At 37.4% G+C, this 11,029-nt stretch overlaps 1 long non-coding RNA gene and 1 other non-coding gene across 2 annotated transcripts; both read left to right on the forward strand.

The window, feature by feature from the left end:
• The first annotated feature begins 4,737 nt into the window (after window positions 1-4,737).
• Window positions 4,738-6,152, forward strand: LOC141675291 (uncharacterized). Its single transcript, XR_012555968.1, has 3 exons — window positions 4,738-5,111; window positions 5,343-5,795; window positions 5,926-6,152. It is a non-coding gene; the product is annotated as an uncharacterized LOC141675291 (long non-coding RNA).
• Window positions 6,153-10,635: 4,483 nt separating this feature from the next.
• Window positions 10,636-10,742, forward strand: LOC141675371 (small nucleolar RNA R71). The gene has a single exon (XR_012556028.1). It is a non-coding gene; the product is annotated as a small nucleolar RNA R71 (small nucleolar RNA).
• Window positions 10,743-11,029: the final 287 nt, after the last annotated feature.

Raw genomic sequence — 11,029 nt, forward strand, 5'->3', positions numbered from 1 at the left:
CATGATTCTAATTATTTTTCTTGGAGCTTGGAGAAAAAGTGAAAAGATTATATTCCAAGGATAAGGCATAAGAGTTTCGGTAATGGTATTAGTAAACCTAGTGAACCTGGAGAATCATTACCTACTTGCTTAGCCTCAACTAATGTTATAAGGCTAGCCTCTGCTTGGTATTGGAGTGTCACTATATTAGTTTTTGATCCTGGAAAGTTTTGTTGCTAGTAATGTACTTGTTGAAATTCAATTATCCTTGAGGACAAGGATATTTTAAGGGGAAGGAATTGTAACCAACTGAAGATATGTGGGCCAATTGGGCTAGAGTTGAGATCATTTGGGCCGTCCACCAATTCACAATTACAAGCCCAAGTCAAAGTGATGCCCCATACGAGCCTGACTATATATACTGATTTGGTCTACTTCAACATATGTCGAAGAATCAGTTGTCTTTTACGGTTCATTTTAATTCCTGTATTTTCAATTCAGTACTTCTCAATTTTGTTATGTCTTATACTTTTCATTCTGTCAATTCCATTTCCTTGTTCAGTTTCATTTGATTACTTTGCCCTTATTTTATCAGTTATCGAACATATATAAAACATGAGTTTCCATGAATATTCTCAAGTAGCTGATAATCTTTATGGTTGAAATCCTTTTAGTGGTTTCAAAGAGTTAACCAACCCTCAGGTTGGTTACAATTGGTATCAGAGCCCGTGTTCCTCGGATATGTCGGTGAAGAATTTAGGGGTTACTGCACCATGTTATCCAGCTGCATATTCTTTCCCCTAACATCAGGTGAGTAACCCTGGCATGTACTATTCACACGAGTATGAACCACCACCCATAATTACATCGGAATCATGCGTTTCTGAATTATGTGCGTATCAGATGTTTGATACAAGTTCTAAAAGAGAATATGTTTTTGCTGATGAAAATTTTGACACCACCAGCGTAATTGCTTCGCCATATACTCTGACATGTCATACACTCTCTACTGGCCAATTTTATTATGCTCTTGAATCAACAAGTCCATTAACAACTCCTTGTTCTACTGTTGCATCTGGCACTGAATTGATTTCTGTTTTCAATAATCATGAATCTGATGAAGAATTTACGAATATAAATGAAGTCGTGAATAGTGTTTCTGTACTTGTCGAAACTGATGGTTATAAGGAATTTGAAGATGGAAGTATTAACAAAGGTATGGGGGGACAGGCAGGCGAGGGATTAAACGGAGAAATTAATATCACTTTAGAAGATGTGGTTAAAGATGATAATATTGAAAGGAAATCAGTAAAAAGCGGTGTTGAAGAAATTGAGATTGATGAAGCTACGGGTAATGGAAAGTTAACAGATCTAACTGGAACAGTAAGTAGTTTGAACAGATTGACAAATAACTTTGATGATTCATTTGTGATGGACAACTTACTAATACATCAAAATTCAAGCTCTATTATCGAGTATGTTGAGGATTTTATGCACGTTAAAAACAGGGCAGAGTTTATTTTTAAGCGTGATTTTGATGATAATCTTCTTGCTTATTGCTTTTTTAACGGCCTAAACGAAGAAATCAGAGAGGCTCTTCAAGTATGGTCACCTCGAACTTTACAGGGGTCAATTGATTTGGCTAAATCTTATCAGGTTTTATTGTTTGCAGAGCGATTACTGGTTGATGTTATAGATATTAAAAATGAAGGTAGGGGATAACTCATTAACGGTGTTTCTGCTAAAACTTTTAGTTGTAAGGAAAGTGAAGGGTATAAAATCATGACGTCAGGGCCCTTGAAAGTTGCAGGTGTACTAGGTGATAATCTCAATTCTGTTGTATCTATACTACTTGTTACTGAAGAAATACCTCTAGTTATTCTTACTATGATGAGAGATGTGGTTCAAGCTTACTCTTGCAAAGGAATTAAAAATGATGTTCCCATTATACCAGCTTGTTTGATGTTTGATGATAGTTCTGGAAGAGATGAAAGGCTTAGCAAGGAGGGGAAGATAGCAAAGCTCCCAACTATAATGGTAATTGTTGTTTATTGGGGAACTCTGTCAGGGGCTTGTGATTTTTCTTATTATCTTACCATGGGAAAGAGAGTTACGAGAAAAATACCTGAGATGAAGGGTAGGCATGCCAATCTGATCCAATTCAGATTTATTGAGCTCAACATAATGCCTTTTTCAAAGAGTATGAAGCTAGTAGAGAAATTTTTTATGGGAATTTATGGAAATGCAGTTTATAATGGGAAAATGAATGGGAATGTACTCATTTTGGATCCCGACGGGGATGTGCATAACAGGCGGACATGTCTTAGTAGTCCGATTAAAGAAAACAGAAGTGATAGGAATCCTAAAATACTTATTAGAATTAATGATTCACAAAAGCAAACAACCAGGAATGTCAGTGATATTTATAGCTTTACCATGGTGCAGATTATCAGCCAGCCTAGAGCAGTTACACTTGTAAATTTGAAGGGCAACACTGTGAGAGTGATATTGTTGGAAACTAAGAGCTTCTTAGAAGAGGAGGGCAAAAATGGTGATACGAAAAGGAATGAAGAGGAGAATGGTGGTAAAGAAACAAAGAAAGATGAGGATCAATTGGTAAAAAGTGATAATCAAGATATTTATTTCGGTGAAGCAGATGTGAAAAATACAACTGATTTGTTTGTGAAGACGCTCGGGGAGGGGAGGCTTGAGACATACTGGAGCGAAATGGTAGATGCTTTTAGGAGTGTTCTTGTAGTTAAACTAATGAGCAAGAACATTATCGCGATTAATGTAAGGCAGGGAACTACAAAACTGTGTTTGGCATTTGACATTGCTAGTTGTGAACCACGCGATGTTACAAGGTCTGATTTATTTGCTGGAGTCATGTCAGTATACACTAGGGACCGGCTGGTGGGGTTGTTAAAGTGGATTCATGGATGCCAAAATGGAGGCATTGTGAGGTTGACAAGAAATGATTGTTTAAAGTTTTTTTATTGTCTGTGCTACCCTCATGATTACCAAATTATATATATTCCCAAGTTTAAGGTACCAGTTATTAAGAGAATGACTAGTGCTTGGTTTTGGTGTGAGATAGCACTAGTTTTTGATCCTGGAAATTTGTTGTCTTATGGTGCGACCTTGGTGAAACTTATTGCTGCTACAATGGATGAGCATAAAATCTTAATTAATAATATCAGTGCTGCTCCAGGTGAGTTGCAAAAACTTTTGCTATATGAATGGCTTGCTATTCACCATGATTCTAATTATTTTTCTTGGAGCTTGGAGAAAAAATGGAAAGATTATATTCCAAGGATAAGGCATAAGAGTTTCGGTAATGGTATTAGTAAACCTAGTGAACCTGGAGAATCATTACCTACTTGCTTAGCCTCAACTAATGTTATAAGGCTAGCCTCTGCTTGGTATTGGAGTGTCACTATATTAGTTTTTGATCCTGGAAAGTTTTGTTGCTAGTAATGTACTTGTTGAAATTCAATTATTCTTGAGGACAAGGATATTTTAAGGGGAAGGAATTGTAACCAACTGAAGATATGTGGGCCAATTGGGCTAGAGTTGAGATCATTTGGGCCGTCCACCAATTCACAATTACAAGCCCAAGTCAAAGTGATGCCCCATATTTGGTCTACTTCAACAGATGTCGAAGAATCAGTTGTCTTTTACAGTTCATTTCAATTCCTGTATTTTTAATTCAGTACTTCTCAATTTTGTTATGTCTTGTACTTTTCATTCTGTCAATTCCATTTCCTTGTTCAGTTTCATTTGATTACTTTGCCCTTGTTTTATCAGTTATCGAACATATATAAAACATGAGTTTCCATGAATATTCTCAAGTAGCTGATAATCTTTATGGTTCAAATCCTTTTAGTGGTTTCAAAGAGTTAACCAACCCTCAGGTTGGTTACACTCTCTCTCTCGCTTACTCTTTGGCACACACTCAATTTCTCTGTTTATTTGATGTATATGTTATATTTGATTTGTATGTGATGCTTTATATGTAATTTATTTGAGGTATATTATGCGATGTTTAGTATGTAGTTTATGTCACTCTATCTCTGCCTCTCTCACTCTATCTGACCCTTTAATTTTGATTTTTTGTTGTATCACTATATAATTTCATAAAGTTAAGCTCTTGTGTAATTACATGTTTATTTTATATTAGTTATACTCTTGGTCAGTATGTTCCTGCTATCCAGATTGAATTATAGCAAGTATTCTCAGTTATGTCACTGATATAACTTTATCGAGAATGTTTAAATGCACTTATTTGTCATATTTGGTTGTAGTTCGTCTTACTAATATACCGTTTGTAAAAGGATGTACTGTAGTTGTATATAGTTCTCTTTTTTACTTTTTTCATCAGATAGCAGAGGTAGCACATAATTACACTTTTCTATTTTAATTTTCTTATTGTACTTGCAACTTTTGCTGCATATCTGAAACAATAGCAAGTATTATGAGTTAAATTCAATTTTCTTGAGATTATTCTATACAGATTTCTCGCATGCGCTCTACGTAATTCCTTTATTGTAGTTGTTTAGCTTTCACCCTCAGTTTAGGTTGTTTAATGGCTTTGTTATATCAACTTCAGTAATTTCATTGCTACTTTCTACTTTATGACATTTGTAACTGCTATAATTTCATAAATGGAGATCACTTTAAGTTAATATTACCGTATCTGATATTGACTGAACAGATAAGAAGATAATCTACAGGAGAAACTTGAAGCAACCACTACTTCTTTAGCTGAAATGGAGAAAATGGTTGTTTGCATGAGCAAGATCATGTAATGGATGTAGAGAACATAAAAAACAAGTGTTAACAGCAAACTGTATTTTGCTAACATGTTTTCCTTGATTACAACAGAATGGTAGTAGAAGGGAGTCACCAAGTAAAGTGCACATCTCTGCAGTATTCGTCATCTTCTTTTTAAATAGAAACATGGTCAATTAAAGTCTTGTCTGAACCAACAAACAAGTTAAGTGGGTCTTCTTTCATACAGTAATAGGTCTTTTCAGTTTTTGGAATAATGGTCATAGTGAGTTGTAACTTCAATTTTAACAGGCAATACCAGTACATTTATTGGCTGGAAATAAGTGTTCTGGAGTTTCGAGGTATTGTAAATCTTACCTGCAAATTAGTCTCTACCTTGGAAATTGTATTTTTTTTTCTTAAAGAAATTTGTACACCATCTTGTATTCCAGAATATGTATATCAGTTTAGTTACCTGTTAAGTCAGAAGTTATTATTATGTTTAGCAGAGTGCTTTTAAGGCTGAGGTGGTAGTTATCATTCAATTGAAAATGGCTAATGTATAACTTATTTAATCTTTATCGCCATTTCAGGAACTTATCCAGCAAATGGCTAATGTCCACTACACTGAGAACATGACAGAGGAGCAACATGATGCAATGGCAGGGGTGAGACTTTGCGGTATCAAGCGACTTCTTTAGGGGTACCCCAAAATTTTCCCTAATGTTGCTATAAATGAGATTCTTGCCTCAAGGTGATAAGTATCAAGCTGGTAAAGCTTTGTGTTTCTACTTTAAACTTGTGTTTCTAAGTTGATTCATTTGCATCGGCAAATGTGATAAAGAAATGATTCATATCAACATTGTTTCTGCATTCCAGCTGGAGTGCATAAACATATTGATGGATAGTATGTGTTTTATAGCGTCTCATAATTTGATTATTTTCTGTTTTATAGAAAATCACTGTCTTCCACCTTGCAGCTCTGAATATTGGAAGCAGATCTTATAGCAGGAAGGTAAGGTATGCGGAGAGCAAGATATTCAGAGGCAAGTTTTCTCAAAATCGTGTTATTCACACACATATCTATGCTTTATTGTTCGCAGTGTTATATGGTGCATACCATAATCCAAAATGCCTCTGTTGACATAGTTTCCAATTATATAAATATTAGTCCAGGGGGGTGGAGGAATTATTTCTGGTGCTACAACAAACTGGATACTATCAAGACTCGGTTGCAAATATAAACATTATGCAGGCCAAGGCAAAGGTAAAGAGAGTCAAAGGCACGGAGATATGATGAATGCAGACTGATTCAGAGACATTCAATGAATTTTATCACTGCATACAACTTTGCCTCTCTTTGTAATAAAATATAGATTTTACAGAACTTAGATTCATCACTTTGTAATAATTCATGACTTTATATTTATTAATTTAGATCGAGTTAGTTTAATAATTTTTGGAATATTTTATTTATATTTTGGAATTTAAATATTGTTCTATATATTAATATATTTGTGAAAAAAAGAAAACAAGCAAAAATAAACTTTCGAATATGACTTTTTAAAATTATTTATGTGGGCCCCACAGGTGGGTCCTACCAATTTGATAATATGTTTGATAAATTTATGATCTTTTGCAACACAGTATATGTGTTACTATAGAGACCAAAGTATGTTGCTATTGATATATATTGTAACAGGATTTGCTGTGTTGCAATAGAAAGGCTGTTGTGTTGTTATTGATACCTATACTAACTAGCTACGGGTCAACATAGCTCTGATGTTGCCTTAGCCCTTTTTGGGCCTTTAGCAACATTTTTTCGGGTCTATAGCAACAATTTGAGTGTTACTTAAAGCAATCTATGGCGTAGTGTTGGAGTTCCGAACCTTGTGAATATCTGCTTATGAAGAAAATTCAGCACTACCTTTGCATCGTTCGTTGGCAATGCCTTAACTTCAACCCATTTCGACACATAATCAACTGCCAACAAGATATACTGATTGTTACAAGATGAGACAAATGGCCTCATGAAGTCAATTCCCCAAACATCGAAGACTTCAACCTCGAGAAGCACATTAAGAGGCATCTCATCCCTCTTGGAAATATTACCCACACGTTGACATCGATCACATTTCAAAATGAATTGGTGAACATCTTTAAACAAGGTTGGCCAAAAGAAACCTGCTTGAAAAATATGAGATGCTGTCTTTTCTCCACCATAATGTCCTCCATAAGCCGTTGAGTGGAAATCTCGCAAGATCCCCCCCTCGCTGTAAGGAATACATCTCCTGATGATTTGGTCAGCTCCTTGTCGAAAAAGAAATGGCTCATCCCACATATACCACTTTACTTCATGTAGAAACTTCTTCCTTTGAGTGGAAGTCAACTCTGGAGGCATAACGTTACTCACAAGATAGTTCACAATGTCGGCAAACCATGGTTCTTCTGCTTGCGCTCCAAATAATTGCTCATCGGGAAAAGATTCGTTAATCAAAGACTTATCTTGTGAAGTAGCAATTGGATCCTCTAAACGCGAGAGATGATTGACAACTTGGTTTTCAATCCCTTTTCTGTCCTTGATCTCTAATTCAAACTCCCGAAGTAAAAGAACCCATCGAATCAATCTAGGCTTCGAGTCCTTCTTCGAGACGAGATATCGAATGGCAGCGTGATCAGTGAAAACTGTCACCTTCGTCCCAAGTAGATAAGATCGAAATTTCTCAAAACCATAGACAATAGCCAAAAGTTATTTCTCAGTAGTGGTGTAATTCAGTTGAGCACCATTAAGAATCTTACTAGCATTGTAGACTACATGAAATATGTTGTTCTTTCTTTGCCCAAGAACTGCTCCAACTGCATAGTCACTTGCATCGCACATCATTTCAAATGGTTCAGACCAATCAGGTGCAGTTATGACAGGTGCCGTAATCAAACCCTTCTTCAGTGTCTCAAAAGCTGCAAGACACTCGTCATCAAACTTGAAAGGAACATCTTTCTCTAGCAAATTGCACAACGGCTTCGAAATCTTTGAGAAGACCTTGATGAATCGCCTATAGAAACCCGCATGACCAAGAAAACTGCGACTTCCCTTAACATAAATTGGTGGAGGAAGATTTTCGGTAACCCCCACCTTGGCTTTGTCCACCTCAAAACCTTTACTAGAAACCTTGTGACCAAGAATGATACCTGGACGCACCATAAAATAACATTTCTCCCAATTGAGAACCAAGTTGGTTTCAACGCACCTTTTCAGCACTAACCCAAATTGTGCAAGCATTCATCATAAGAAGTTCCAAAGACCGAGAAATCGTCCATGAACACTTCTACATTATTTCCAATAATATCAGAGAAGATAGCCATCATGTATCTCTGAAAAATGGCTGGTGCTCCACATAGCCCAAAAGAAACTCTTCGCAAAAATACCAAAAGGACATGTGAAAGTAGTCTTTTCTTGATCTTCTGGAGCGATACAAATCTGATTATATCCCGAATAGCCATCCAGAAGACAATAATAATCATGCCCAGCCAATCTATCAAGCATCTGATCAATGAAAGGAAGAGGAAAGTGATCCTTCCTTGTAGCCTTGTTCAGCTTTCTATAATCCATACAAACTCTCCACCCCGTGACTATTCGTGTAGGAATAAGCTCATTCTTCTCATTTTCTACCGTAGTGATACCGCCTTTCTTTGGAACACACTGAACTGGGCTCACCCATGAACTGTCAGAAATAGGATAGATGAGCCCTGCATCTAGCCACTTGAGGATTTCCTTCTTCAAAACCTCCTTCATGATCGGATTTAGCCTTCTCTGTTGCTCAACAGTAGGCTTGCCTCCTTCCTCTAGCAAAATTTTATGTATGCAATACGACGGGATGATTCCCTTGATATCTGCTATAGTCCAACCAATTTATGATTTGAATTCTCTAAGAATTCTCAAAAGCTTCTCCTCATTGCTACCTGAAAGGTCAGATGCAATAATAACATGCAAAGTAGACGCATCACCTAAAAACGCATACCTCAAATGTTCAGGTAAAGGCTTAAGCTTAAGAGTAGGAGCTTCCTCAATAGATGGCTTGAGGCGCTTCAGAGAACTTTTCAGCTCCTCCAATCCAAGAGATTCAAATGGCATATCAATCTTTCACTTCCAAGGAAAAGCATTCAAATATTGCAAGTGCTCATCATCTTCGTCATCTTCACTATCGGAATTCCCCAACAAGGCCTTTTTTAAGGCATCGGACCTTAGCAATCGATCGAGTTCAGAATTAACCACAGAATCAACCATTTCCACCTTAAAGCACTCCTCATTTTCCGTAGGGAATTTCATTTCATTGAACACATTAAAAGTTACATCATGGTCTATAACTCACATGGTGAGTTCACCTTTCTGCACATTTATCAAGGTCCGACCAGGAGCCAAGAAAGGTCTTCCCAAGATTATGGTAATCTTCTTATCCTCCTCGAAATAAAAAATTATAAAATCAGCAGGGAAGATGAGTTTATCCACCTTGACCAAGACATCCTCCACAATACCTCGCGGATATATAATAGAACGATCGGGCAACTGCAAAGTCATGTACGTGGGCTTTGGATCAGGCAAGTCCAACTTTTTGAAGATTGACAAGGGCATCAGATTGATTCTAGATCCTAAGTCACATAGACACTTATCAAATGACACATTTTCAATGGTGCAAGGAATAGTGAAGCTTTCAGGATCTTTAGGCTTCAGAGGCATTTCTGTTGCAATACCGCACTACATCTTCCGTGAGAGCAACGGTCTCTAAGTCATCAAGCTTCACCTTTCTAGAGAGAATACCTTTCATGAACTTCACGTAACTAGGCATTTGTTCAAGAGTTTCAGCGAAAGGTATGTTAATGTGAAGTTTCTTGAACACCTCCAGAAACTTCGCAAACTGCTTATCCAGCTTCTTCTTCTGCAGCCTCTTAGGAAAAGGAGGTGGAGGATAGATTTGTTTCTCCCCTGTATTACCCTCAGGAGGAGTGTGCTCAACAGTAGTCTTTCTTGGTTCCACTTTGGCTTCTTTTTGCACTTCTTCTTCTTCTTCAGCCTCCACTTCAGAATCTGGAGTCTTAGCTTTTTCAGGATTCGCAACCTTACCAGACCTCAATGTGATTGCCTTAACATGCTCCTTAGCTTCCTTCTTTCTTGGCACTACAGTATCGCTCGGAAGCGTGCCAGGTTGACGATTTAGTAATACATTAGCAATTTGCCCAATCTGATTCTCCAAGGTCTTGATAGAAACAACTTGGCTCTTTTACATGAGCCTCAACTCCTCCAATTCAGATTTTTCATTAGCATGCGGTAACTGTTGAAGTTGAAGTTGTTTCCTAGGGGCATATTGCGGTTGCTAAAAACCAGGAGGGTTATATTGCTTTACTGTGTATGGATGATAAGATTGTTGCACCACATTCTGATTATTGCTCCAGCTGAAGTTAGGATGATTGCGGTTATTCGGATGATAAGTGGCTGGAGCTTGTTGCTGTGATCTCTGAAAGTTGCTCACAAATTGAGCTAATTCGCTAGAAATAGCACACTGCTCAGTTTCATGTGCTCCCACACAAAGCTCACAAACACCAGTGATTTGATTAACTCCATAATTAACCAAAGAGTCCACTTTCATCGTCAAAGCTTGAAGTTGAGCAGCTATAGCAGTAGCTGTATCTAACTCCAGAATTCCTGCTACTTTTCCTTGCAACATTCTTTGCGTAGGATTCTGGTATTCATTAGCTGCCATTAGCTCAATCAACTCATAAGCTTCGTTATAGCTTTTAGCCTATAAGGCTCCACCAGATGCTGCATCGAGCATAGGTCTAGATTGTGCACCTAAACCATTGTAGAAACAGTTTATAATCATCCAATCAGGCATGCCATGGTGTGGGCACTTCCTTAAAATATCCTTGTATCGATCCCAAGCCTCACACAGAGATTCTCCAGTTTGCTGCGCAAACCGAGTAAGAGCATTTCTGATTATAGCAGTCTTCGCCATATGAAAGAATTTAGTGAGAAACTTTTGAGCAAGATCCTCCCATCTGGTGATAGACCCTGGTGGTAGAGAATGTAACCAACACTTCGCTTTATCCCTCAAAGAGAATGAGAATAGTCACATCCTTGAACTTGAAAGTGTCGTAGATCTCGATGAAATCGTTGAGGTGCATGTTAGGGTCTTTAGTAGGAGAACCCCAAAACTGAATTGCGTTCTGTATCATCTGAATCGTGCTCGACTTGATCTCGAAAGTGTTAGCCTCAATGGCTGGTTTG

This window comes from Apium graveolens, chromosome 7, assembly GCF_009905375.1.
Source record: "Apium graveolens cultivar Ventura chromosome 7, ASM990537v1, whole genome shotgun sequence".
Lineage (NCBI taxonomy): Eukaryota > Viridiplantae > Streptophyta > Magnoliopsida > Apiales > Apiaceae > Apium > Apium graveolens.